Genomic DNA, 27701 nt, shown 5'->3' on the forward strand with positions numbered 1-27701 from the left:
AAAACCTTCCCACTGCACCAATTCTTCAGCTACACATTCATCAGAAGTATTACCTACTCTTACCCTCATTGGCACATTGCAAAGGCAGCAATCTAGAAGTTACTGCCCTTAATGAAGGTCCTACTTTTCAGCTTCCTACTTAGCTCCCAATATTCACCCCCAATATTCACCCTTCCAAACTGCATTGCTTTTGCTAGCTATGTTTTTGGTAGCAAAGTGTATCACAACATCTGGCTGCTAACCCTTCTCCTTAAGAATGCTTTGGACCAGATCTGACATGTTCTGACCTGGGAGAAAACATACCATCCAGAAGTTTTTTCACATGCCCAGAACCTCCTGTCTGCTTCCTTAACTACCGAATCCCCTAACACCATTGCTTTCCTCTTCTCCCTCTTTTCCCTTCTGAGCCACTGAACCAGATTTTGCGCCAGAGATGTGGTCGCTGTAGGTTTTCACAGGTAGGTCTTTTCCATAAACCTCACCCAGCCAACAGTATCCAAAGTGGTATACTTGTTATTGAGGGAAATGGCCACAAAGGTACTCTGCACTGGCTGCCTATCCATTTCCCTCTCCTGACTGTCACACAACTACTTGCCTGTTGTGTAATTAGTATTTCAAAACTATCTGGGTAGTCCTATTTACACAGCATATTGTTTGATTAAGCATTCTTGTTCATTTAAATAAATCATTATGGGTAATATATATACATCTATGAGTACGTGAATTGCATATGTCATCACACTACCATGAGATATGAGCACACTTCGCTTGAAGTAAGCTCAAAGTTAGACTCACATTTCAGACTCCTGTGATTTCCTTTGACTTAGTTCAATGGTTTGAAGTTTGGAAAAAAATCATTGGCGATGAGTTATTTTAAAAATGAACCTGAGACAGCTACCAACCAGTTGAAGTGCAGTGAGACGTTTGAACTTAAAAAGCGCATTGAGGAACGTTGAGTTTAGAAAATAGCAGCACAGCACATGTTCTTTGGAAGAGTGTTTTTGAAAAGATCAGGTGTTTAAAAAAGACAGTAAATGGAGGAATTCACAGGTTTATAAAGATTGAGTACTGGGTGCCATTAAAAAAGGAAAAATGGCTATGTCAGAAAAATATGCAGGTTCGGTTACACAAAATGTAACTGGAACTGAGCTAATTCAGCAGTACTTTGAAGCAAATGAAATATTCATTGAGGAACAAGTACCAATTTTCTAAGTGCATTGTGTTTAAAGGCATAGTTTGCTTTGGAGTTTGACTGTTCTAACCAAATCAACAGAAATGAGCTTTGCTGATATTGTCAAAGTAACGCAGGAACATTTAGAACTGAAGTTATTGTTGATTGCAGGATGCTTCAGGTTTCATAAGTGGAATGAAGAAGAAGGGGAGACAATTTCAGCATACATGGCTGAATGGAAGTGACTGTCTAAGCATTGTCAGTTTGGTAAAGGACTTAATGATACACTAGGAGATCGCCTAGTTTGAGAAATCTTACAAGAAATTATTCAAGAACAGTTACAAATTGAAACACAACTTACATTTACAGGAGCAGCTGAAATCGCTGTTTCAAAGGAATTGCATGAGAGCATACCACTAGCTCAGCACTAATAAAGAAAGAAAGAAATATTTGACTGAAACCTCAACTTAACTGCCACCTCTCTTGCTGAAGCCGTTTGAGCCAAAACTTTAGTTCCCCACTTTAACTCTGTTCACTCCAACAATGACTGCTCCACTTAAGCCTGATTTCTTTTTGTTGCCCCATTGACATATACCTAATTACACAAGCAATCTCAAGTTTTGCAGAAGTCCTGGCAGGACCCATTTGCTTTTCAAATCTGGTGCTACTCACCTCAAGTAATGGGACCACGAATTCAAGCTCTGACTTTTCGGTTTTACAACTTCTTCTATCTGGTTTTACAGATTGTGCTAGTTTATTTTCATAATCTATCTCCTCTTTCCTTATTGTTTGCTTTGTGGCTCTTGGTTGCTTTTTATAATTTCCTAATCTTCCATTTTTCTCGACACTTAGTGACTTTTATGCATAAGCTTTGAATCTGATGCCTTTATTTCCTTAGTCATCCAAGACTGGCTCTCCCTACCTTTACTGTCCTTGCTTTTAACAGGAATCTGCTTTTGTTGGCCACTGAAAAATCTCTTTAAAAGTCTTTTACTGTTCTGTATATGTCCCACCCACCATGTTTCCAGTCTACACTGACCAACTCCTCACTCAATTGTATTCTCCCTTGTTTAGGCAGAATATACTGGTTTTAGATCAAACTGTTGCACAATCCATTTGTATGAGAAATTCAATCATACTGTGATCACTCTTTCCAAGAGGATCCCTAACTACAAGATCATTAATCTTACCTGTCTCATTGCACCAGACCAGAATAAGATAACATATTCCCTCATAAGTACAATAACCAGAGAAAACCTTAAAACCAGTCACTTTGGGTAGTTAGGGCTCATCAGCCATGGTTGGCAGCTCATCTAGGAGAAAGTAAATTCTGATCTCAAGCCTCTGCTGCCTTACAGCTATACCCACTCATGGGGAAGCCTTTTGTAGTAAACCCAGAGGGAAAAATTTGGAACTGAAGTCCCTAAGGCAGTCCTATATTGAGTTGAATGCTGACTGGCAACTCCAGTGATGCTGCTGGTACCAAATTATCTTGGTCACTGCCATTCCTTTGGGTTCACCAGATGCTTGGAGAGGGGGAGCTTGCTACATGGGCAACAGCATGCTCGGCACATTGTACTGCCCAGGTTTATGTATCTAGGTAGCTAGGATGCAACTCTGACTGACAGAGGCCCTCACCTCGCCTCACAGTGACAAGGAAACTATCATGGATGTATTCCATGATGTCATCCACAGGACCATTGTGTCCAAATTAATTTGCTCAATTTATGTGCAGTTTAAAGTCCCCCATGGCAAATGCAGTTCCATTCTTACACACATCAGATATTTCTTATTTTATTGCCTGTGCCAATGAAATATTATGTTGGTAGTCTATAGTTAATAACTGCCAGTGAGTTTTTTTGCTTTTAACTATTCCTAATCTCTACCCAGATGAATTCAACATTCTGCTCCTAATATCTTATCTCATCTCTCACTATTGCTTTGACTTTATCCTTAAAGAAGAGCACTACCCACCTCCCTTACCTTCCTTCGTATCCTTCCATATTACCTGATGCCCTTGGATATTAAATTCCCAACTATCTCCACCCAAAGGTTATGTTTCTGTAGTGGCCAGTAAGTCATACCCCTTTGTACTGATTAGTGCCACAAAATTACTAACTTTCAATAGTCAATGGTTCAATGGTTCAGAGAATGTATACAGTATACAACCTGAAAGCCTTACTCTTTGCAGACATCCATGAAACAGAGAAAAATCCAAAGAATAAATGACAGAAAATGTTAGAACCCCAAAGAACCCTCCCGCTCCTCTCTCACACACAAGCAGCAGCAAAAGCATCAACACCACCACCCACCAGGCAAGCAATTGCAAAAGCCTCACAGACCATGATCTGGAGTCGATCAAACACTACCTGCCCATCCCAACACCTTGACATCTCAGACAGTCTCCCTCTCTACCCCTCCCACTCTCTCTCTCCCTCCCCTGCAACAAAAAGGGGAAACCATCAGCTCAGCTGTTTCAGTGTTACAATCTGCAGCATGAGAGAGAGAGAGAGAGAGAGAGAGAGAGAGAGAGAGAGAGAGAGATTGTCCAAGTGCAGGGGCCTTCTTTTAACTACAGTGTAAACTGCTGCCTTGATGTTTTTAATTTCCTGTGATGCTTCAGTTAGCCACATCGGCAAGGAATCAAGTGGTCCACAAGGCTGCACTCCAAAGCCACATGTGTTCCAGGCCACACCGGGAGACATCACAATGCCAGGCTACTTGGTGAGTTCTGAGAGCAAGAACCCAGCACTGTGAAGAAATGTAGTTTGTCTGTAGCTGTAGATCACAGACTCCGACAGAACCCCAGCCACCCTGAAAAAGAAAGAAAGGGACATGAGAAGAGTAGAAGTTCAACTGTTTTGCGGATGAACTGGAAGACGTCAGCCAGGTCTGGAAAAACCTCCGGCACCATCTTTAGTTCCTTCATCACACCAGAAGTGTGCACATTGGTTGTTTGTCAGTCTTTGTTTGTGTGTAGCATTTCATTACTTCTATTGTATTTCTTCGAAGGCCTGCAAGAAAATGAATCTCAGGGTAGTATTTAGTGTCATACTGTTATGTACTTTGAAATAAGGTCTGTTCCTTTGTTTTGTACCATGTCAAATGACATAGTGATTATTGTCTTTCTATGACCATCACTGTTCTTGGCAAATTTTTCTACGGAAGTGGTTTCTCATTGCCTTCTTTTGGGTTGTGTCTTTAAAAGATGGGTAACCCCAGCCATTATCAATACTCTTTAGAAATTGTCTGCCTGTTATCAGTGGTCACATAAACAGAATTATGATATGCACCAGCTACTCATACGACTATTCACAACCTACTGCCATGGCCTCCTGTGACCCTAATCGGTCCAAGCAGGTGCTACACGTTGCCCAAGGGTGACCTGCAGGCTAGCAGAGGGAAGAAGTGCCTTACACCTCCTTTGGTAAAAACATATCTCCATCCTGCCACAAAAAATAAGATACCCGTGCTTTTACCTAATAATATCCAGTAATTCCTGCCCCTCATCATGTCTCTGAATCATCAATTCCAATGAGCATCAACCTTCATCAGCAGTTTTTTGCTTATATTTCAAAGTCTTTGGCTAATTCTTGAATTTTTATTATCCCATAGATTTCAAAATGGCTATTATCAGTTACATTTATTTATTGACAAATCAGAATACCTTAAACATTCAGTAACATTGACTTGAGATCTATAAAGGAAAAGATAATTTTATTTTTTTAAGGTGAAAGGAAGAGGTGGAGCAAGAGCTGGAAGATGATAGGCAGATTCAGTGGGGGTGTGGTGGTTGGCAGATGGTTGAGGTGTACGTGGAAATAGGGCCATTAACTGGGTGGTGGTATGTAGAGGTGGCAAACAGCTGAGACATAGTGATGTGGACTAGGTAAATGACTGAAAAGTTGGTGGAATCTGATGGGAGAAGAAGCTAGATCATGAAAGGCGGGAGTGAGGACACTTGGGAGTGGTGGATGAGGGGAACCAATGGGAGGGCTGTGCATGTGATGGACAGATGGACAGAGTGGAGGAAGGAAAAGAGACACAGTCATGTGGAATATGTAGATCAGGAAAAGAGAAAAAGGACAGTGGGGGAGTCGTTTACCAGAAGTTGGAAAATTCAATGCACATGCTGCCAGGTTCTAGTCGACTCAGGTGGAATATGAGATGTTTCATTAATTTGCACATAACCTCATCTTGGTAATAGGGAGGGGGTTGGGGTGCTGTGAACAGTTATGTCGGTGTTGGAAAGGGGAGGAGAATTAAAATGGCTAGCAACCAGGAGGTCCAGGCTGATTCTGTTCTCCCTTGTAAGGACATCAATGCTGTCTCTCTAAGCTCCTTCCATTGCACTGTAGGATGCATGAACCAATATCAATATTCTCTCCTAACATTCTCAGTTTTTGAGACCTACTGAAACTCTGCTGGCTGCTTTGAGTACCTCACAGTCTATTCCATAAGTGGACACTGTACTCTAAGATTTGTTATTGGAAAAGTATACCAGACAAATAGAGGAAATAGCTTTTAAGCCTGAAAAAAAACACCACCACATTCGATGATCTTCCCTTCATTGGATTAACCAAGTGCAGAGTAGAAGACTGCTTTGAAGAACAAAGCAATAGGACCTGCACAAACAGGACAGTTTGCACCTGAACTGGAAGGGGACTAATCTCCCTGCACATAGGTTTGCTGATATTGCATTGGGGGGATTTAAACTAGAGTTGTAGAGTGATAGGAACCAGAGTGCCAGGGAAGACAGCAGAGAAGTTGTTGGGAAAGTTGTTCCTATGCCTATTTATAAAGACAGGAATCAAAAGGTTGTGTATGGTGGGAATATAAATAAGGAGCATGCAATGGATGTGATGTATTTAGGTTTTAGGTTTTAGTACACATAAGCCCAATGAGTGAGCAAGAACTCAGCAGGAGAAAAGTGGTGATAAAAAAATATGAGTTCATGCACACATGCATACAACAGAAAACGTTGGAAGACAAAGATTTTGCTTTCTGAATACTTTTGGGTGTATCTTATGGAACTTGGGCTGCTAATCATGAAAATCACCATGAAATTTCCCTTTCACGCACCATTATTTAAAAAAAAAACCTACATTTGTTTCTTCAATTCAAAATTCAAGTAAATTAAAATGTTACCGACAATGTAAGCTGAAAGGTATTCTATCTTGTCCAGTCATGTCTAATCATGCTTAGGCAGGGTGGATGCTGCATGACAGGATGGGTTTTAGAAAGGCTGAACATTTCTGTGAAGGATTTTTGATATTTGTGTCAGATGTTTCCCTGAATATCTAATGTTAATATTAAGGAAAGCATTTTTGTTGGTCCACAAATCAAACAGATCATCACTGACAAGCAAATCGAAGAGATTCTAGTGAGTCTGGAGAAAATCATCTGGAAGGCTTTCAGTGATGTTGTTGAAAATTTTTTTGGCATCTACAGAGTACCAAACAATGTGCAGTTGGTTGACACATTGCTTAAGCATACAAAATCATGAAGTGCAACATGTCGCTAAAGATTTATTTCCTGCATTCCCATTTAGACTTCTTCTCTGCAAGTCTTGGCACTGTCAGTGACAAGCACAGTGAAAGGTTTCACCAGGACATTGTGGTCATAGAGAAATGGTATCAGGGCAAATGGATTCCATCAATGCTGGCTGATTACTGTTGGACACTTAAGCGAGAAGCCTGAGATACTGAGTACAAATGAAAATAGTCAACAAAGCATTTTTAGCTTAGTTCAACTATTGCAAAGCATCAGCATCATTATGAAATTAAATGCATTATAGTCAATAAAAATTAATTTCTTCTTTTTCCAAATTCCTACATGATACAAATAGTCCGAAATAATACTTGTGTTCCCCTTCAAGCACTCAAAAAAAATAATTCTGAGGGAGCAACATTTTCCACCTCCAAGAGGAACCACAACTTCGTTGTGATTTGGAGGCATGTGTCTCAGTGGCTTGGAGAGTTATGTCGGCTGGAGTCAGGGCTTTGTACTTCGGGTGTTGGTCAGGTTACCCATGTCAAACAGGTCAAAGGGTAGAGGCCAGACTAAGAGTGGTCCACCAATCCTCCAGGTTCGGGTGTTCTGTTCGGGGCTAACAACATTGACTGGTTAATGAAACTGCTATGGATAAAGCAATGAAGAATCCTTCTCCATCTGGGTATAATGGTTTGGACAGATAGAGGTGAAGGCCATTCATTGCTGCCCTAAATGACAATGGGGTAACCAGCAGGAAATAAAGACATTCAGAAAAAATGTGTTGTCTAGTGAAATAGAAGAATTCTTTAAAACGGTCGAGATTGGATAGTGCTGATATACAAAGGGATATCACAAGTCAGAGAAAGTTTATATGCATGTACAGCGTGATTAAGAGATAAAACTGGTATGATTGCATGCATTAGAGAGGATTTGAACACAGCAGCAAGGTGTTATCATTACAGTTGTACAGGCCCTTGGTGAGACCTCATCAATGGAATTTTTACCATTCTATAGACCCTTGGTAAGAACCATAGCAAGACAATTGTATAGTCTTTTTACCATTGTATAGGTTCTTGGTGAGACCACAGCAAGGGAATTGTATGGAACCCTTATTGCCAAAGAAAGCATGCCATAGAAGACGAGCAGCACAAATTCACTTGGTTGTTTCTGGGGATGGTGAGATTGCTAAAAGAAAAGGAATTGTATTTATATATTTTATTTAGAGATACAGCCTTTTTGGCCCAGTGCAGCCCAATTACATCCATATGGCCAATTGACCCACATCTTTGGAATGTGGGAGGATCCAGAGCACATGGAGGAAAACCACGCGGCCACTATTGTAGGTACATTCTCCTTAGAGATCCGGAAGCATCGAATCCAGCTCACTGGCACATGCAAACTGTGTTATGCTAACTGCTGTGTACCTGCCTATCCTCTGGAGTTTGGAAGGATGAAAGGAGATCTTATGAAACATTATAATGTTTTCAAGGGACACAATAGATTCAATAGAGGGAGGATGTTTTCCTCTGATGAGGAGTCTAGAATTAGGGGGTCACAATTCAGAATCAAAGGTGGGTGGTTTAGAACTGAGATGATGAGAAATCCTTGTCATGCCGAGAGTCAAGACTCCTTAAAGGGCTGTGGGAGTCCAGTCTTTGAGTTCAATCAAATCAGAGATTTAAAAAAAAATGCAAGAAGATATATTTTGACTTTAATGAATAATGGAGTAGATGGCCTACACCTGCTTTTCCGCGAAAAGATAGGTCAGATCTGCAGGTTGAGATTTTAAGTTGGAGAAAGGCCACTTTTGATGGTATCAGAAATTATCTGGCAAATGTGGCTTGGAACAAGCTGTTTTCTGGCAAAAGAGTAGAGTATTTGATACAGGGGAAGCCTTCAAAAGTGAAATTTTAAGATTACAATGTTTGTATGTGCCTGTTAAAATAAAAGGTAAAGATAACAAGTATAGGGTATCTTGGTTCTCAAGAAATATTGAGGCCCTGATGAAAGAAAAAAGGAGGTGCATAGCAGGTAGAGGCAGGTTGGAATAAAAGAAGTTCTTCAGGAGAAAAATAACACTTAAGAAAGAAATCAGGAGGGCTGAAAAAAGGCATGAAGTTGTCCTAGCAGACAAGGTGAAGGAGAATACTAAGGGATTCTACAGATTGCAAGGAACAAATTGGTTCTCTAGATGATCAGAATGATAATCCATGTGTGCAGCCAAAGAAGATGGGGAGATGTTAAATTTTTATTGCAACTGAATGTACTCAGGAGGCAGACAGAGTGTCTATGGAACTGAGGCAAAGCGGCACCAGCTTCGAGGACCCAGGGTAGGTCTTACACAGTGAAGAGTGTGGGAGAACAAAGGGATCTGGGAATACAGGTCCACAATTCTCTGAAAATGGCACTGCACTTAGATAGGGTTGTAAAGAAAGCTTTTGCCACATTGGTCTTCATAAATCGAAGTTTTGAGTAGAGGAGATGGGATGTTTTGTTGAAGTTGTACAAGATGTTAGTGAGGCCTAATTTGGAGCATTATATGCATTTTTGGTCACCTACCTACAAGAAAGATGTAAATCAGGTTGAAAGAGTACAGACAAAATTTACAAGGATGTTGGGTCTGGAGAACCTGAGGAGAGATTGTAGGTTGTAACTTTATTCCTTAGAACATAAAATATTGAGAGGAGATTTGACAGAGATATACAAAATTATGAGGCATATAGATAGGGTAAATGCAAGCAGGCTTTTTTCACTGAGGTTGGATGAGACTACAACTCGAGATCATGGGTTAAGGGTGAAAGGTGAAAAGTTTAAAGGGAACATGAGTGGAAGCTTCTTCATTCAGAGGATCATGACAGTGTGGAACAGCTTCCAGCACAAGTGGTGCTCAATTTCAATGCTTAAGCAGAGTTTGGATTGGTACATGGATAGTAGGCATACTGAGGGCTATGTTCCTGGTGCAAGTTGATGAAAGTCGGCAGTTTAAATGGTTTTGCCATGAAGTAGATGGTGCAAAGTTTCTGTTTACTCTTCTGTACATTTCTTTAACTCAAAGGTTGCTGGAAAGATAAATAGAGATATAAACCAAGGTAGATGGGGGAAAGGAGGGGGGCATATGAAGAAGGGATGTGTAACAGAAGAAACAGGAAAGGGAGAAGGGCCTAAAAGAATATCAGGGTGTCATAGAAGAGAGTCAGAGGAAAGATAGTTACACAAGAGCTGAATTAAAAGGAGGAAGTCTAGGAAAGAGGCAAATGAGAGGAAAATAAAAAGGGCAGAAGAGAAGATTACATAAACTAAAGGGATATGGAAAAAGGAATAAGAGAATGGTCAAGGGCAAAAGGGTTGGGAGATAAAGGCAGGAGAGATGAATATACATCATACAGAAGAGAGGTTTAGGGAGGAGGACGCTTAAGAGAGAAGAACACAGAAGATAGAAATTCATTGGAGAGTGATACAGGAGAGACAGAGAGCCACAGGAGGAGAGAGCTTAGGAGAGGAGAATGCAGAAGAGAAAGGATGCATGAATCAATTCCCTGTCTGAAAGTCCAAGATGCAGAAAGTAGTTCTCGACATTAGTTTCTCTGTTCCCTTCCAACTGTGTACCCCAATTTGACATGTTCTTCCCTTTGCACACATCTCCTGTGCCTTATTCCTTATGTTCCTCCCCTGGTATGCCTCCATCCTCTGCATTTCCCTCTTCAGAATAGTGATACAGAGGTTTACCAGGCTAGCAAGAATGAGCTGGGCAGATGTTGTAGCTTTGACCTAGACACGGTTACAGCTACTTTACTCCCAGCCCAGTAAACTTACAGAGCTTTTAAACTGACTAGACAAGCAGCAAGTTAGATATAGTCATTCCTGCAGCCAACATGCCAAACATCAATGATTTGGTACTTCTTACCCACATCCACAGAGATGCTATGGTTAGCAGGGAGTAGCCCTGAGAATAGTTAACTTTGATTCTGGATTCAAACTTCACCAGATCAAGTCAAATGGGTGGAAGGAATACTCTTCTGATTACTTACTATCCCTGTCTCTCAGCTCATGGGTCTTTGGTCCTCCCCAATGAACAAGGGAAAGCAGCTGAAATTAGATTGGAAAATCCTACAAAAAGTGGAGATAGAACCCAGTTCACCATAGGCAAGTCCCTCCCCACACACGGAGCACATCCATCCAGGCGATGCTCTCTTCTTGCTGTTGCCATCACAACGGAAGTGCAGGAGTCTTAGGTCATACGCCATATTGTTTAGGAACAAGTATTACCCTTCAACCATCAGGTTCCTGGAACAGTGTGGATAACTTCACTCACCTCAACACTGACAAATTCCACAACCTATGGACTCACTTTCAAGGACTTTTCAACTCATTGTTTCAGCATTGTTTATTGGTTTGTTTGTGTGTTTGTTTAAATTTGCACTATTTCTCTTCTGCACAGTGGTTATTTGTCTTTCTTTCTTTGTGTGTGGTTTTTCACTGATCCTATTTCTTTGTCCTACTGCAAAAACATATATCTGCTTTGATAATAAATTTTCTTGGAACTTTGGACTTTTAACTGCTTGAATGCAGTGTACAATCTATTACAGCAGGCAAAGTGGAAGCTTGGCCTCCATGAAGCATCGCCTCATTTAATGTGACAGAGCAAGCTGGACGAGTCAGTAGGATCTGGTTACGGTCTGAGTAAAGAGTAATGAATGTACCAACCACCTGCAACAATTGTATCCATCCATTTGCTGGTAAGGTAAGATTTTAATATTAGCTGAACATTAACTTTATTTGTCACGTGCACTTGAAAACATCAAAGCATACAGTGGAATGCTTCATCTGCATCAAATCGAATCAGTGAGGACCATGCTGGGGGCAGCCTGGAGATGTTGCCATTCTTCCGGCATTGACATAGCATGCCCACAACTTACTAACCCTAGCTAACACATATGTCTTTAAAATGTAGGAGGGACCCAGAGTACATGGAGCAAACCCACACGGTCACGAGGGAAACATACAAAATCCTTATCGACAGCAGCTGGAACTGAAGCACGATCGGTGTTGCTGTAAAGTATTTGTGCACAATCATTGCAGATTCTTTGTGGAGACGAAGTCCCATGTTAACATTGAGTTGTGTGGCGCTGGAAATGTGGTCTCAGAACAGATCTGACAGTGCAACCATAGACACCAATGAGTAGCGGCAGCAGAAATGTAGACCAACACCATCTGTGATCCCATCGCTCAAGATGCGTTTCACATTATTACAGCATTACTATTACTAAGCTGCGGATTGACACTGGTTCAGTGAGGGACGCACGAGGCAGTGCAGGAACAACACTGGACATCAAATGAGGTGCCAGCCTCATGAAGTCACAGAAATAACTACCTGTGAGTAAAACAGTAATAACCACATGCCGTCAGCAGAGCTGAACAAACTCATGAGTAAGAGATCCAACCAAAGCTCTGTAATTCCATCAAATCTAATCCTGAATAGTAGTGGATTAAAATAATGTTGAAGCATTGATATCAATGTTCAGCCAAATTTGCTGAGGAGATGATCCATCTGAGTTCAGCCTGAGGTCCACACCATCAAGTATGCCAGTCTTCATCCAATTTGAGGGATTCTGTGCGATATGAAGAAAGAGTTAAGAACACCAGGTACAGTTCTGTAGGTCTGTACAACCACAACTAACTGAGACTTTAGCCAAGCGCAATGCCATTGCAGTGATGGTATCAGCCATTCAGTGTGGGAAATTGTGCAGTAATGTCACAAATAAATAAAAACAGGACAGATCCAATCCAGCTAACTTCTGGCAAATCAGCTTACTCTGAGTCCTCAGCAAAATGATGGAAGCGATCCTCAATAATGTTATCAAGTGACGCTTTCTTAGCAATAACCTGTATACTGATGTTCAGTTTGGATTTCACTAGGGTCGCTTGGCTCCAGGCAGCATTACAATCTTAATCTAAACATGATTCAAAAAGCTGAATTCCAGAGATTAATACACATCCTGCATCAAAGTGACATTTTAGAAACATAGAAACATAGAAAATCTACAGCACAATACAGGCCCCTTTGGCCCACAAAGCTGTGCCGAACATGTCCTTACATAGAACATAGAACATTGAATAGTACAGCACAGTACAGGCCCTTTGGCCCACAATGTTGTGCCGACCCTTAAACCCTGCCTCCCATATATTCCCCCACCTTAAATTCCTCCATATACCTGTCTAGTAATCTCTAAAAATTTCACTAGTGTTTCTGCCTCCGCCACAGAGTCAGGCAGTGCATTCCACACATGAAATACTCTCTGAGTAAAAAACCTTCCTCTAATATCCCCCTTGAACTCCCCTCCCCTTACCTTAAAGCCATGTCCTCTTGTATTGAGCAATGGTGCCCTGGGGAGCGCTGGCTGTCCACTCCATATATTCCTCTTAATATCTTGTATGCCTCTATCATGACTCCTCTCATCCTTCTTCTCTTCAAAGAGTAAAGCCCTAGCTCCCTTAATCTCTGATTACAGTGCATACTCTCTAAACCAGGCAGTATCCTGGTAAATCTCCTCTGTACCCTTTCCAATGACTCCACATCCTTCCTATCGCGAGGCGACCAGAACTGAACTGAACAAGTGTGGCCTAACCAGAGTTTTATAGAGCTGCATCATTTCCTCATGACTCTTAATCTCTATCCCTCAACATGAAAGCTAACATCTCATAAGCTTTCTTAACTACCCTATCTACCTGTGAGGCAACTTTCAGGGATCTGTGGACATGTACCCCCAGATCTCTCTGCTCCTCCACATTAACAAGTATCCTGCCATTTACTTTGTACTCTGCCTTGGAGTTTGTCCTTCCAAAGTTTACCACCTCACACTTCTCTGGGTTGAACTCCATCTGCCATTTCTCAGCCCACTCTGCATCCCATCAATGTCTTCCCACAATCTTTGACAATCCTCTACACTATCCACACCACCACCAACCTTTGTGTTGTCTGCACACTTGCCAACTCACCCTTCTACCCCCACATCCAGGTCGTTAATAAAAATCACGAAAAGTAGGGGTCCCAGAACCGATCCTTGTGGGACACCACTAGTCACAATCCTCCAATCCAAATGTACTCCCTTCACCATGACCCTCTGCCTTCTGCTGGCAAGCCAATTCTGAATCCACCTGGCCAAACTTCCCTGGATCCCATGCCTTCTGACTTTCTGAATAATCCTACCTTGTGAAACCTTGTCAAATGCCTTACTAAAATCCATGTAGATCACATCCACTGCACTACCCTCATCTATATGCCCGGTCACCTCCTCAAAGAACTCTATCAGGTTTGTTAGATACAATCTGCCCTTCATAAAGTCATGCTGACTGTCCCTGATCAGATCATGATTTTCTAAATGCCCATAGATCCCATCTTTTCCAACAGCTTTCCCACCACAGATGTAAGGCTCACTGGTCTATAATTACCCAGACTATCCCTACTATCTTCTTTGAACAAGATGACAATATTCGCCTCCCTCCAATCCTCTGATACCATTCCCGTGGACAACGAGGACATAAAGATCCTAGCCAGAGGCTCAGCAATCTCTTCCCTTGCCTCGTAGAGCAGCCTGGGGAATATTCCGTCAGGCCCCGGGGACTTATCCATTCTAATGTATTTTAACAACTCCAACACCTCCTCTCCCTTACTATCAACATGCTCCAGAACATCAACCTCACTCATATTGTCCTCACCGTCATCAAGTTCCCTCTCAGTGGTGAATACCGAAGAGAAGTATTCATTGAGGACCTCGCTCACTTCCACAGCTCCAGGCACGTTTTCCCACCTTTATCTCTAATTGGTCCTACCTTCACTCCTGTCATCCTTTTGTTCTTCACATAATTGAAGAATGCCTTGGGGTTTTCCTTTACCCTACTCACCAAAGCCTTCTCATGCCCCCTTCTTGCTCTCCTCAGCCACTTCTTAAGTTCCTTTTTTGCTACCCTATATTCCTCAATAGACCCATCTGATCCTTGCTTCCTAAACCTCATGTATGCTGCCACCTGACTAGATTTTCCACCTCACTTGTCACCCATGGTTCCTTCACCCTACCATTCTTTATCTTCCTCACCAGGACAAATTTATCCCTAACATCCTGCAAGAGATCCCTGAACATCGACCACATGTCCATAGTACATTTCCCTGCAAAAACATAATCCCAATTCACACCCACAAGTTCTAGCCTTATAGCCTCATATTTTGCCCTTTCCCAATTAAAAATTTTCCTGTCCTCTCTAATTCTATCCTTTTCCATGATAATGCTAAAGGTCAGGGAGAGGTGATCACTGTCCCCCAGATGCTCACCTGCTGAGAGATCTGTGACCTGACCCGGTTCGTTACCTGTTAACATGCAGTGACAGGATTCCATTCTGGACACACTTAACAGACTCTGCCCCATCTAAGCCATTGGAACTAATCAAGTGCCAATCAATATTAGGGAAGTTAAGGTCACCCATGATAGCAACCCTGTTATTTTTCACCTTTCCAAAATCTGCCTCCCAATCTGCTCCTCAGTATCTCTGTTGCTACCAGGGGGGGCTATAGAATACCCCCAGTAGAGTAACTGCTCCCTTCCTGTTCCTGGCTTCTACCCATACTGACTCAAAAGAGGATCCTGCTACATTACCCACCCTTTCTGTAGCTGTAATAGTAACCCTGACCAGTAATGCCATCCCTTCTCCACTTTTCCTCCTTCTCTATCCCTTTTAAAACACTGAAATCCAGGAATATTGAAAATCCATTCCTGCCCTGGTGCCAGTCAAGTCTCTGTAATGGCCACTATATCATAATTTTATGTATGTATCCAAGCCCTCAGTTCATCACCTCTATCCATGACGTTTCTTGCATTGAAGTACATGCACTTTAGCCTTTGTCTTTACCTTACCTACTGCCTCCACCACCTTCGCCAGCAGCACATTCCATGCACTCACCACGCTCTGTATAAAAAAACTTACCCTTGATATCTCCTCTGTACCTGCTTCCAAGCACCTTAGAACTGTGCCCTCTCGTGATAGCCATTTCAGCCCTGGGGAAAAGCCTCTGACTATCTGCATGATTGATGCCTCTCATCATCTTGTGCACCTCTATCAGGTCACCCCACATCTTCAGCTGCTCAAAGGAGAAAAGGCCGAGATCACTCAACCTTTTCTCATAAGGCATGCTCCCTAATCTAGGCAACATGCTTGTAAATCTCCTCTGTACCCTTTCTATGATTTCCACATCCTTCCTGTAGTGAGGTGACCAGAATTGAGCACAGTACTCCAAGTGAGGTCTGATCAGGGTCCTAAATCACTGCAACATTACCTCTTGGCTCTTAAACTCAATTCCACGATTGATGAAGGCCAATGCACCGTATGCCTTCTTAACCACAGAGTCAACCTGCGCAGCAGCTTTGAGTGTCCTATGGACTCGGACCCCAAGATCCCTCTGATCCTCCACACTGCCAAGAGTCTTACCATTAATACTATATTCTGCCATCATATTTGACCTACCAAAATGAATCACTTCACACTTATCTAGGTTGAACTCCATTTGTCTCTTCTCAGCCCAGTTTTTCATCCTATCAATGTCCCACTGTAACCTCTGACAGCCCTCCACACTATCCACAACACCTCCAATCCTGGTGTTATCTGCACATTTAGTAACCTATCCCTCCACTTCCTCATCCAGATCATTTATAAAAATTACAAAGAGTAGGGGTTCCAGAACTGATCACTGAGCATATCACTGGTGACCGACCTCCATGCAGAATATGACCCATCTAGAACCACACTTTGCCTTCTATGGGCAAGCCAGTTATGGATCCACAAAGCAATGTCCCCTTGGATCCCATGCCTCCTTACTTTCTCAATAAGCCTTGCATGAGGTACCCTATCAAATGCCTTGCTGAAATCCATATACACTACATCTACTGCTCAACCTTTATCAACGTGTTTAGCCACATCCTCAAGAAATCCAATCAGGCTCGTAAGGCACTACCTGCCCTTGACAAAGCCATGCTGACTATTCCTTATCATATTATGCCTCTCCAAATGTTCACAAATCCTGCCTCTCAGGATCTTCTCTATCAACTTGCCAACCACTGAAGTAAGACTCACTGGTCTATAATTTCCTGGGCTATCCCTACTCCCTTTCTTGAATAATCGAGCAATATCTGCAACCCTCTAATCCTCCAGAACCTCTCCCATCCTCATTGATGAGGCTTGGCAATCTTCTCCCTCGCCTCCCACAGTAGCCTGGGGCACATCTCATCCTGTCCCACTGACTTATCCAACTTGATGCTTTGCAAAAGCTCCAGTACACCCTTTTTCTTAATATCTACATGCTCAGGCTTTTCAGTCCGCTGTAAATCATCCCTACAATCACCAAGATCCTTTTCCATAGTGAATACTGAAGCAAAGCACTCATTAAGTACTTCTGCTATCTCCTGCAGTTCCATACACATTTTTCCACTGCCACTCTTGATTAGTCCTATTCTCTCATGTCATCCTCTTGCTCTTCACATACTTGTAGAATGCCTTGGGGTTTTCCTTAATCCTGTCTGCCAAGGCCTTCTCATGGCCCCTTCTGGCTCTCCTAATTTCATTCTTAAACTGCTTCCTGCTAGCCTTATAATCTTTTAGATCTCTATCATTACCTAGTTTTTTGAACCTTTTGTAAGCTCTTCTTTTCTTCTTGACTAGATTTACAACAGCCTTTGTACACCACGGTTCCTATACCCTACCATCCTTTCTCTGTCTCATTGAAACATTCCCATGCAGAACTCCATGCAAATATCCCCTGAACATTTGCCACATTTCTTCAGTAAGTTTTCCTGAGAACATCTGTTTCCAATTTATGCTTCCAAGTTCTTGCCTGATAGGCTTATATTTCCCCTTACTCCAATTAAATGATTCCTTAACTTGCCTGTTCCTATCCTTCTCCAATGTAAAGGAGATAGAACTGTGATCACTATCTCCAAAATGCTCTCCCACTGAGAGATCCGATACCTGACCAGGTTCATTTCCCAATAGCAAATCAAGTACAGCCTCTCTTCTTGCAGGCTTATCTACATACTGTGTCAAGAAACCTTCCTGAATACACCAAACAAACTCTACCCCATCTAAACCCTTTACTCTAAGGTGATGCCAATTGATATTTGGGAAATTAAAATCTCCCACCACAGCAACCTTGTTATTATTACACCTTTGCAGAATCCGTCTCCCTGTCTGCTCCTCAATGTCCCTGTTACTATTGGATGGTCTGTAAAAAACACCCAGTAGAGTTATTGACCCCTTCCTATTCCGAACATCCACCCACAGAGACACTGTAGACAACCCCTCCATGACTTCCTCCTTTTCTGCAGCCGTGATACTATCTCTGATCAACAGTGCAACACCCCCACCTCTTTTCTATCCCTCCTTTTCCCTCCTGAAACATCTAAAGCCTGGCACTCGAAGTAACCATTCCTGCCCCGCACCATCCAAGTCTTTGTAATGGCCACAACATCATAGTTCCAAGTACTAATCCACGCTCTAAGTTCATACACTTTGTTCATAATACGCCTCGCATTAAAATAGACACATCTCAAACCTTCAGTCTGAGTGCATCCCTTTTCCATCACCTGCCTATCCTCCCTCTCACACTGTCTACAAGCTTTCTCTATTTGTGAGCCAACTGCCTCTTCCTCTGTCTCTTCGGTTTGGTTCCCACCACCCAGCAATTCTAGTTTAAACTCTCCCCAACAGCCTTTGCAAACCTCTCCACCAAGATATTGGTCCCCCTGGGATTCAAGTGCAACCCATCTTTTTTGTATAAGTCACACCTGCCCCAAAAGAGGTCTCAATGATCCAGAAATCTGAATCCCTGCCCTCTGCTCCAATCTCTCATCCACACATTTATCCTCCACCTTATTCTATTCCTATACTCTCTGTCACGTGGCACAGGCAGTAATCCCGATGTTAGTACCTTTGAGGTCCTGCTTCTCAACTTCCTTCCTAACTCCCTATAGTCTGTTTTCAGGACTTCCTCCCTTTTCCTGTCTATGTCATTGGTACCATTTTATTGAATATCACATCAAGTAGCCCTGGTAAAAGTAGTCAATGAGATTAAAGGGAATCTCTTCCCATCTTCCAGTGCTTTATTAATATCCTTACCTGTGCTCAGTCCAGTCTTTAGAACTCACTGACAATATTGTGGGAGTGTATTATTGAGGAGAACTTCAATTAGTGAAGAAGATTGCTTACTGGTGAGTTTTTAGAGAATGTCAGGTTGGGGCAATAAATGCTGACCTTGTGAGTGATGCCTGAATCCCAAATAAATGTCTGATTGGATAAAATCAGCTTTTTCAGGCCCTATTGAAATACTACACCCCAATGCAATCAGCCATTCTTTCCTCTACTTGCCTTCACTTTTTTTTTCAGCTTGAGTGAAGTACAGTGGCCCACGGTCAGAAGTAGACATAAGGTCTTTGCAAGGTCATTGGAACTTGCTCTCTGAGAGGATGGAGGAGGTTGACATTTAGAAAGTGTTTTGATGAGCATTTGAGGAATGAAGCTATGGACTGAGTGTTGAGAAGTAGCAAGGACATTATGTCTACTTCTGCCTGTCAATGGCATGATGGATAAAGTAGTTTCCTCGGTTATGATTGTGTCAATGATAACTTCTTAAAAGTTATATTTTTTTCTCACCATTGTACAGCCAATTTTTGTACCACTTGCCATTTCTTGATTCTGCTTCCTAAATTTCAAAACCAAGGGATTTGAAAATGAGTATTGTTGACCCCAAATTTGGACAGCTTTCCAGTCACTAAAATCATTACTAAGAACTATTGTTTGCTTTCCACTTCTGAGCCAATTTTCCATCCAACTTACCTTATAAACTGGTCTCTTTCCTGCAAGTAAACTGATTAGTTCTTCAAAGTAACTTATCAGTGTTTTTTTCAGTTAAAGTTCTTTTTCATCTCTAGGTGATTCATGTAAGTTTGTGGTACAGTAGCACTAGTAGATCTGCTTCTTCATAACTCTGGGACACACAACATAATAAATAATAACTGATATATTCAACAAACAATGACAGTCATAATTCTAACCTTTCTTGTTGTCTACATGGAGTTTGCATTATCACCCCATGATTGTGTCAGTTTCTCCAGCATGCTTCACATCCCAAAAACATGCAGTTTGTTGGGTGAATTAGCCATGGTACATTGCCCCTGGTGTGTAAGTGAGTGGGAGAAACTCAGAAGAATGTGGAAGAATGAAAAATGGGATTACTGTAGTATTGATGTAAGTGGATGGTTGATGATTGGTGTGGACTCGGTGAGGTGAAGTTTGTTTCTGTGTTGTATCTTTCAGTGGCTCTATGACGATAAATAGTATGAGTATTGTGTACCAGAAACAGGATGCACAACATAATTACTAAACACTGATGATACAAATAATGATAATCATAATTTACCAGCCCTCACCTCCATTAGACTTTTGATTGTAGGAGAGGTGTGCTGGGTTGCTATGAAGGCTTGGAGAAGTGGAGTGTGATGCAAATGCTACAGGGCCAATATTGTGATAATTGGAGTGACACTCCTGATTTTGCAATGCCCAGATTTTACCACTGTCTTCATGCCACGTTTATTTTGCAGCATGACTTGTCCCCAAGACCTTTGACTTACGTGCCTTTAAGATAGTATCCTGATGATCTTTCCAGTGCTCCTGAAAACCACTGGCTGAAATGCCACCTGAAAGAGGAGTAAACTGTTACCTGAACTTTAACTGTCTTCCATTGGATTTCAGAGTTAGAGTTAGAGAAGTTCATCTCAAGCTCCTGTCGAATTTTCTTTTCCTCTATCCTTTTCAATGCCATTATGCTATTTCTATGATTTAAGTTCAATGAGACTCTTGATACTAATAAACAATGATTATATAGAGACTCAATACATTTTGAGTTTTACTTGTTTGAACATAAACCTTAAGATTCGGTATGTCTTTTTTTTACAATTGCCCAGGCTGAATACCCTTTCCATCTAAAATGGCTTTCCATTGTCGGATCCTGGAGTCTTTGACCATTTGGCTTACAGCCGCAGCCCGGGTTGTAACAAGGTTTGACATAAGCTCATCACCACACTCCCACACAGTAGCTGAGTGTATGCAAAGGATGGCAATTCTACACTGGGGGTTGTTGTGTGTGAAAAGAAATCAGTGCCTAAGCCTGTAACAAGCACAGTGGAAGTGTTTGACTCAGGGGATCACTGGCGAGGCAGGCGGTATCTGATTGTTCTGAGTCAGGGAACGGAGGTACGGAGAAAATAGAATTTTTTTTTCCTTCCTGAAACAATAAATCAGGAAAGTCTTACAAATTGCTTGTATACTTTTGAAAGTGTTGGCGCGTGGCCTAGTGGGCAAGGCATCAGACTAGTAACCTGAAGGTCACTGGTTCGAGCCTCAGCTGAGGCAGCGTGAAGCAGATCCATGGTCTCTCGAGACCGACGGATGCCACCACCACTTTTGAAATCTTTCCTAAACCCAGTGTGAAAAATATCAGGCTTTTTGGGCTATTATGATCTAACAGTTGGAATTTGGAGATAAATTTGGCAATACAGTAAAGTAAACTGAAATTGAAGTCTTCAAGGCCACTTTAGAGGTTGTAATTTAGTTTATAAACCTATTGGATCCATGTTGTGACTCAATTATATTCCACTGTGCATAAGTGTTTTGCTGATAGTGAAAGTCAAACCAGCATAGGGCTTAATTTATCAATAAAAGAGCACTAGGGAGTGTGATGAAACAGAGGAGCTTGTAATCTATACGTGCTTAGATTATTGAAACTGAGCTGAGCTGAACTGAATATTCCTGGACTCTTCGATGGCTTTGTGATTTTGTGTTTTGTATTCTGCATTTCTCGCTCTTTTTTTTTTGCTATTTTGTTCTTTTCTTCTGCACGTATGGGGATTTGATATTTTCCTTTGAACAGTTTCTGTGGTTTTCTTTGTTTCGTGGCTGTCTGTGGGAAAATGAATCTCAGGGTTGTATACTGCACACATACTTTGATAATAAATATACTTTGAATCTTTGAAAGCAGTGTCACAGGGAGGAGGTGAAAAGGACATTTAGCAAACTGACCTTCCTCAGTCAGAGCATTTAGTTGGGTCATTACTTTGCAGTTGTGTCAGTCATTGATGAGGTTGCACTTGGAGGACAGTAATACAGTTTTGGTCACCTTGTTATACAAAGAACTAGTTAAATTGGAAAGTGTCCTGAAAAGGTAAATGAGGATGCTAGTAGGACTAGAAAGCTTGAGTTATGGGGAGAAGCTAGCCAAGCTGAATCTTTATTCCTCAGAACATAAGGGAATGAGGAGAAACTGAATAGAATTGTTTAAAATTATAAGGGGCATAGATTGTAACAGTCTTTTCCCCAGCGCAGGAGAGTCCAAAATGAGAGATGTAGGCTTAGAGTGAGAGAGGAAAGATTTAAATGGATGTGAAGGGTAATGCTTTCATGTAGAGGGTGCTGAGTATACATAACGAGCTGTCGGTGGAAGTGGATACAAAAGTACCATCTAAGGAGCACTTGGATAGGTTCATAGAGGGAAGAGGGTCAAGGGGATAGTGGCCAAACACAGGAAATTTGGATGAGCTGGCTGGGCAAGGACGGGTTGGGCTGAAGGGCCTGTACCTGTGGGGTATTACTCTATGACTCTGAAACCCCCAGCTTAGAATTTCTATGTCTCTGACAGGGTACACGACATCCTGGTACGAGAGGGAAAGCAATCTGAAGTCATGATATATGTTGGTACCAACGACATAGACAGGAAGAGGGATGAGGTCCTGAAGTGTGAGTTTTGGGAACTAGGCAGAAGGCTGAAGAACAAGACCTCAAGGGTGGCGTTCTCAGGATTGCTGCCAGTACTATGTGATAGTGATGGTAAGAATTGGAGGAGATGGCAGTTGAATGCCTGGCTGAGGAGTTGGTGCAGGGGGCAGGGTTTTAGATTTTTGGATCATTGCGATCTCTTCTGGGGAAGGTGGACCTGTACAGATTGGATGGGTTGCACCTGAACTCGAGGGGGAGCAATATCCTTGCTGGTAGGTTTGCTAGCATGGTTCGGGAGGGTTTAAACTAACTTGCAAGGGGGACGGGACCTGGAGCGATAGAGCACTGAAAGAAGTGCATGGAGTAAAGCCAGATCTAACATATAGAGAGGCTTTGAGGAAAGAGCAGCAGAATAAAGGGTATAAAGGTAGTAAGGTAGAAGGGCTAAAGTATGTGTACTTCAATGCAAGAAGCATCAGGAACAAAGGTGATGAACTGAGAGCTTGGATACATACATGGAATTATGATGTAGTTGCCATTACGGAGACTTGGCTGGCACCAGTGCAGGAAGGGATTCTAAATATTCCTGGTTTTCAGTGTTTTAAAGGGGATAGAGGGGTGGGGGGGGGAAGGGGAGAAGGGGTCGTATTACTGGTCAGGGATACTATTAAAGCTACAGAAAGGGTAGTTAATGAGCAGGATCCTCTTTTGAGTCAGTATGGGTAGAAGTCAGGAACAGGAAGGGAGCAGTTACACTACTGGGGGTATTCTATAGGCCCCCTGGTAACAGCAGAGATACCGAGGAGCAGATTGGGTGGCAGATTTTGGAAAAGTGCAAGAATAACAGGGTTGTTATCATGGGTGACTTTAACTTCCCTAATATTGATTGGCACCTGATTAGTTCCAAGGGTTTAGATGGGACAGAGTTTGTTAAGCATGTCCAGGATGGATTCCTGTCACAGTATGTTAACAGGCCGGCTAGGGGGAATGCCATACTAGATCTAGTATTAGGTAACAAACTGGGTCAGGTCATAGATCTCTCAGTGGGTGAGCATCTGGGAGACAGTGATCACCGCTCCCTGGCCTTTAGCATTGTCATGGAAAAGGATAGAATCAGAGAGGACAGGAAAATTTTTAATGGGGAAGGGCAAAGTATGAGGCTATAAGGCTAGAACTTGCGGGTGTGAATTGGCATATGATATTTTTGCAGGGAAAAGTACTATGGACATGTGGTCGATATTTAGGGATATCTTGCAGGATGTTAGGGATAAATTTGTCCTGGTAGTGCAGTGGATGTGATTAACATGGATTTTAGTAAGGTACTTGCTAAGGTTCCACACGGTAGGCTTATTCAGAAAGTCAGAAGGCATGGGATCCAGGGAAGTTCAGCCAGGTGGATTCAGAATTGGCTTGCCAGCAGAAAGTGGAGGGTTGTGGTGGAGAGAGTACATTCATATTGGAGGATTGTGACTAGTGGTGTCCCTCAAGGATCTGTTCTGGGACCCCTACTTTTCGTGATTTGTATTAACAACTTGGATGCGAGGGTAGAAGGGTGGGTTCGCAATTTTGCAGACAACACAAAGGTTGGTGGTGTTGTGGATAGAGTAGAGGATAGTCGGAGATTGCAGAGAGACGTTGATAGGATGCAGAAGTGGGCTGAGAAGTGGCAGAAGTGTGAGGTGGTACACTTTGGAAGGACAAACTCTAAGGCAGATTACAAAGTAAATGGCAGGATACTTGGTAGTGTGGAGGAGCAGTTCCCTGAAAGTTGCCTCACAGGTAGATAGGGTAGCTAAGAAAGCTTATGGGGTGTTAGCTTTCATAAGTCAAGTTTAAGAGTTTAAGAGTTGCAAGGTAATGATGCAGCTCTATAAAACTCTGGCTAGGCCACACTTGGAGTACTGTGTCCAGTTCTGGTCGCCTCACTATAGGAAGGATGGTGGAAGCATTGGAAAGGGTACAGAAGAGATTTACCAGGAGTTAAGAAGCAGCAGGAGTAAGAAGACCCTGATGGGAGTTATTTACAGGCCTCCAAACTGTAGCCGGGTTGTGGTCTTACAAATTACAGTGGGAGATAGAAATGCATGTCAAAAAAGCAATGCTACATTAGTTTTGGGGATTTCAATATGCAGATAGATTGGGAAAATCAAGTTGATGCTGGATTGCAAGTGAGAGAATTTGTGGAACGCATGGCTACAGGATGGCTTTTTGGAGAAGCTTGTGGTTGAGCCCACCAGGGGATTAAGGATTCTGGATTGTGTGTTGTATAATAAACCGGATATGATTAGTGTGCTTAAGGTAAGGGGACCCTTATCTTTATATGATAGAATTAAAATGAGAGGGAGAAGCTAAAGTCAGCTGTATTGGTACTACAGTGGACTAAAGGAAACTGTAGAGTTATGGGAGAGGAGCTTGCCAAAGCCAGTTGGAAGGAGACACTAACAGGCATGATGGGAGAGCAGCAATGGCTGGAATTTTAGGGGGCATTTCAGAAGGTGCATGATTGATACATCCCAAAGAATAAGTATTCTAAAGGCAGGATGACACAATTATGGTTGACAACGGAAGTTAAAGCCAACACTAAAGCAGAGGAGAGGGCATACAATAGAGCAAAAATTAGTGCGAAGTCAGAGGACTGGGAAATCTTTGAAAACCAACAGAAGGCAACTAATAAAACCATAAGATTAAATAGGAAGGTAAGCTAGCCAATAGTATCAAAAATAACACCGATTTTTTTTCAGAAATCTAAAGAGTAAAAAAGAGGTGAGAATAGATACTGGATCATTTGAAAATGATGCTCAGAGTTAGTAATGCAGGACAAGGAAATAGCAAACTAACTGAATAAGTATTTTGCATCAGTCTTCACAATGGATGATACGAGCAATATGCCACAAGTTCAAGAGTGTCACGGCACAGAAGCAAGTGTAGTTGCTATTACTAGGGAGATGGTGCTTAGAAAACAGCAAAGTCTGAAGGTAGGTAAGTCACCTGAAACAGATGGACTATACCCCAGGGTTCTAAAAGGGTGTAGAGTTTGTGGAGGCATTAGTAATGATCTGTCAAAGGTCATCCTCTCTTTAGCTGAGTGAAGCAACCCCAATGGGAAAAGCAGCTGCAGTTTCTAAACCAACCAATCACAACAAAGCAACTTTCAACAATCAGAATAATGCATGCCTCAACCCCCACAGGACGCACAACCCCTTGAAAGTTGTGAATGTGATGATACAATATTCAGACTAGTATGACTGTCAAAAACTCCCTAAGTTACATATAAAACACAAGAATAAAATATCCAGTACTGTATACACAATTGTCACCTCCTTATGTACTACACCAGTCTACTAGCCTCCCTGTGCCCCAAATTCCCACCTGCCCCACCCTGGAGTGTAAAAGCCAATGAGCTGGTCCCCCCACTTAACCTTAAACACTGACGCTGGGATATGATCAACAGGTGATTGATGTTCTCTAACCCATCTGGAATGTAGGTGCAGCATTCTTGACAAATAACAGTATGAACGCCACCTTCCTTTGTGAACAGGTGACCTAAGGTAATCAAAATCAGGTCCCAGGGCAGTCTGGCTGCACCATGCTGAGAAACGCTATCATTCAAAACCTTCCTTTGTCTTCTTTGGTTGTTCATCGAAATCCGATGACGACGTCCACTCCTTTAACGGTGAGATCTTTGATGTCTATACAGTCCTATCCTGGACCCACAAGCTCTATTGCAGGTGGGACATGTATATGTGGTAGTGGTAGTAGTTATGGCAACCGTGGCTGCATTTCTCATGGCTCTCTTCTGCTGTCCTCTGGTTGTTCTTTCCATCTCCAGAATATGAACCCCGTCCCTACATAGTTGTTGCTACGTGATACGGTCAGCAGCAACATCCTTCAGGTCCTCGGGTCTGATCTTTCACTTCCTTAAAGCATTCTTCACCTGATCCTTATAGCGCTTCTTCCTCCCTCCAGCTGAGCATCGACCATGATGTAGCTGGCCGGATAACACTCTGCGGGGTAGCCAACATGGGGGGATCCTTATCACGTGCCCCAGCCACAGCAACTGATGTTGGGTGATCATGGCCTCAATACTACTGCAGTTGGTCTTTACAAGTATTTCAGTGTGAGGCACCCGCTCACACCAGGTAATTCCCAGGATGCGCTGGAGGTAGCTTATGTGGAAGCACTCCAAGGACTTGATGTGATAGCTGTAAGTTACCCAAGCTTCACAGCCATAAAAGAGGGTGGTGACACAGACCGCTTGGTATACAACGACCTTTGTGGAGGGACGAAGGCTCCTGGTCTGAAAGACTCTACACCAAAGTCTCCCAAAGACAGCTGATGCCTGTTTACTATGGCTCTGGATGTCATTGTCAATGCTGCTATCCTCAGAGAGAATGCTCCCCAGATATTTGAAAGATGGCACTATTGACAGCTTTTCATCACCAACAGTGAAGGCAGGTAGGGTGGGTGGGACACTGGTACTCCATTGGCAAACCACTTCCGTCTTGGTGGTATTGACAGTCAGCCCCATCCTGCTGCACACTCTCACCACCACAGCAAGGACAGTCTGAAGATCCTCCGGAGAATGGGCCACAACAGCACAGTCGTCTGCATACTGCAGCTCCAGGATCCGCTCTCTATGGAGTTTGGTGGTTACATGGAGCCTCCTGATGTCAAAGAGGTTGATGACCTGCACATCTCATATGGAGGGTCTGCCCTTTTACATCACCTTTTAGGGAAATGGATTTCTGCTCATACGGCCATACCCCTCTCGTAGCACCAAAATGTAATGTTGAATCAGGCTTGTGGGTCTAGCAAGTGAGACAGAAAGCAGTCACTTCAAATAAGTATATTAATCATTTATTTACAAGCAGTAAAAATTTGACCGAACATTTATGTTCCTCAAGTTACAGATGCTACAAAGATGAATATTCAGCAAACATGTACGTAAAACAAGCATATGTATTTAAAAGCACGCACTCAGCAGACCTTCCCAATGGTCATGGGCACCACTTGCCTTAAACAAAGGGAGAGAGACCCAACTTCTCATATATGCTCCCTATATATCCTGGATATTTGTAACTGGACAACAGGCAGTTAACCAATGGGAAAATCAACTGCACTTTCTAAGCTAACTAATCATGACAAAGCGATTTTTATAATCTAAATAAGGCACCCCCCCCCCCCCTGCCCCACAGGGCAGCTGAATATCTATTAAATCTGCTTTAAAAGA

General features: G+C 42.4%; 1 long non-coding RNA gene across 3 annotated transcripts in view; it reads left to right on the top strand.

Moving 5' to 3' along the window:
- The window catches only part of LOC132404535 (uncharacterized), a 79172-nt gene that overhangs the window by 39643 nt on the left and 11828 nt on the right, over positions 1-27701 (top strand). The window contains exons 3-4 of one of the 3 annotated variants that reach the window (XR_009515558.1): positions 11251-11405; positions 11616-12481. This is a non-coding gene — a long non-coding RNA (uncharacterized LOC132404535). Of the gene's footprint in view, positions 1-11250; positions 12482-27701 lie in introns of those variants that run through there. The other 2 variants (XR_009515559.1, XR_009515556.1) reach the window with 2 other exon arrangements.

This window comes from Hypanus sabinus, chromosome 14 (assembly GCF_030144855.1).
Source record: "Hypanus sabinus isolate sHypSab1 chromosome 14, sHypSab1.hap1, whole genome shotgun sequence".
In the NCBI taxonomy this organism is placed as follows: domain Eukaryota; kingdom Metazoa; phylum Chordata; class Chondrichthyes; order Myliobatiformes; family Dasyatidae; genus Hypanus; species Hypanus sabinus.